Genomic DNA, 3,000 nt, shown 5'->3' on the forward strand with positions numbered 1-3,000 from the left:
TGTAAAGATAATGCATATATACCAGAAGTGTGAAAAAATAATCTTACTTTCTTCAACACTGATTTCTAATAATTGTGCTGCAAGAATTTTTGTAGCCAAAGTGCAGATGTTAAGGGTTTTTTGCTGCTTTTTTGTTTGGTTGCTTTTTGTTTCGTTTGTTTTAACAAAAATAACAAGCATGCAAGCTTAGTTTTAGTGTTAGGTACACACTTAACCTGTAGAATGTTAAGGATGAAAGGAACATACTTGAATTACCAGAACAAGGACATTCTAATACAAGAAGATTACTTTGTTTCTCTTTGTCAAAATGCTGTAGATAAACTAAATCTTAATTGTTATGTGGAGTTAAAAGTGTAGTTGTTCTTATTCATCCCTTTGAATGGCATAATATCTTTAAAAGTAGGAAAAAAAGGAAGAGCTTTGATAGAGGTGTTTGTATTAAATACCTATATAATGTATGCCCTCTCATTTGGCTTTACTGTTAGGGAGTAGTCCTAACATGTCCCCTATCCAAATTAAACCCTAGAAGGCAGGAAAACAAAATAATCCACACTGCAGCTGAAGAAACTATATTTTAAGTTGTACTGCTTTGCCAGCAGCTGTGTAGAAAGGGAAATGGGAATAATACTTGCCTCCCAGTATTAGTTAGTTAATAGTCATTCCTTCTTCATGTTTTAAAACCTTTAGGCCAACTAAACTGTTGTTGCAAGATTTGCTTTTTTACACTGCACATGTACAGTGCATCTTTTAATAGCTGTTTGAAATTATAAACTGAGTATTCTTTCAGTATGACTTCTCAGCAAAACTCAGACTTTGTGTATATATTACAGTAGAATATGCAAGAAAAGGGAGCAAAGCAAAATTAACATTAGGACCAAAGTTTGTCCTAATGAAGTACAATTGAGCATCAGTCTGAAACTGAACAGGATCACGATATGCTTGAGCTGTCTTAGAACAGGTAATTTGTATTACTTATGTCAAGTTGCAAGTGGGTTGTTAGGGTCTGTGAGTCATAAAGCAGTACAATTCCTGCAAGATGAGGCAGATGTAAATTTTGTGCTTCAGCTGAATGTCCAAGGAGATCTGGTAGAGATTGCTTTGGTAATGGCATTTGATCCTGCAGACCTGTCTGGAGGTTACATCATAAAAATCCATTTTTTGTAATCCCTAATTTCATTGTAGTCTATCAGAAATGCAGTTTGATTGCAGAACACATGATGATAGCCGCTAACATTTCTTTAAATAAATTAATTCAAATTAAGGGATAATGTAGTCAAAGATGCAAGTTGCAATCTGTCTCTCTATGAGAGATCTGTAAGAAACAAAGTCAGTGGAGATCACTTTTTTAATCCAAGTCTAGTGCTTCAGCACTTCTTAGTCTTTCAACATGAACACAGTGAATTTTCACTCTGCTAAGAAAAAACATTTTTTAAAGTTTTCACTTGATGCTACTAAGGTAGTTGTATGACCCATTAATGGAATTTCAGTGCATTTTGCATTTATCTTCTTAAAAGGTAACAAGTGGTGGTACAGGGGAAAGATGTGTAGACATTATGCTACCTTTTAAAAACTACCTTTTGAATTCAGTTATTCATTCTGACTGCCCCTCAGCAGTGAAGCACTTTTTTAAGGACACCGTGCAAAGATGAAGTAGATTCATAAAGTTTGAAGTTATCCCTGCAGTTCAGATAAAATCAGGCATACATTTTACTAGGCCAGAAGAAAAGGCCACCAACCGTCCTAGAATCCAGTAGCTGGACTGTTAGTACAGTGTCCATTTAGTTTCTGGGTTTGGAATTAAATCTCACATCCTCTTCCCTCCCAGGAACAATCAGCATTACTGTAACAGTGGGTAGCTAGGTAAGAGTAAATCTTTCCTGCATTTGTTTTGCTAGTGTTTTAAAAGGAGAACTGTCCTTGAGCTTTGGCTCAGCTCCAGAGCCCTATGTCACTTCTTGTTCTGGAAAGTTGGCCTGTCACAAGATGCTTTTTTTCAGAAGATTCTGCAGGTCCCTTCTATACTGTTGAGAACTGTGCCTGCTGACTTGAAGCGTTTCTGTGCGAGTTCCCATCTGCATCTCTCATTCAGTACAGCTGGTTACTGCTGCTGCAGTGAAACTAAATTACCTCGGTTTTGCTGTTGCTTGTGAGACCCTGCCTCTCTTCCTGGCTTTCCAGTAGAGCTATGTGTTTTTCCCATTCTGTTGACACTTCCCCTTCATTAGCAAGGTGTTGCAGGAGTAGGTGAGAAGTACTTTCTTTTTTTGAGGCAAGTATTGTAGCACAGTTTTTCAAAACATCCATTAAAATGTTCTACCCTTCCTCTCCTTAATCTTAAACCTTCCTAGTCCACTGAACCAGCTGTATGCTGTTACTACAATGTGTAGCAACAGCAGTACTGCTCCTCCTTTGTGTTTGGTCTTAGATAATTAATCCACTTGACAGGGCATGGATAGCAGTGACCAGCAATGCTGCTGTAGGAACTCCTGTTCTGACTAGAGGAACACCGAGGGAAGGTTATCTTCCGACTGCATAGCTGGAGGAAAAGCTACGATGATATTTCTTATCCTCGTAGAAGCACTGTTTGTTAGCATTGTTAACTTTCTTGAAGCTTTCAAATTTTCTTGAGGGAAAACAGTAGAAATCTTCCTTATAAAGATGAAAGTAGTGCAAGCTAAAGAGCAAGTGCAGAATTTCACAGCCGGGTTTTGAAGTCAGTGTAGTCGGGTGTTACTGGGCAGTTGTTGTGTTGAGAATACTTGGTGCATTTATTCTCGGTGTGTGAATGAAGTAGTTACTGCGTTCGCTACACCGAAGTCCTAAACCATCTCAGTTTAGCTCCTTGCCATTAGTTGAGTTAACAGGCCCTGTTAATTCTTCTGTTGGTGCGTACTGCGCTCTGCCCTCGCAGAGGCAGAAGCCACGTTTTCTTGTGAGTCCAAGCCCCTGGTCGGTCAGGCGTACGGGCTGGCCGCTGTGCGCCAGCATTCCCGGGAGCGC

This window comes from Erithacus rubecula (genome assembly GCF_903797595.1).
Source record: "Erithacus rubecula genome assembly, chromosome: 2".
NCBI lineage: Eukaryota > Metazoa > Chordata > Aves > Passeriformes > Muscicapidae > Erithacus > Erithacus rubecula.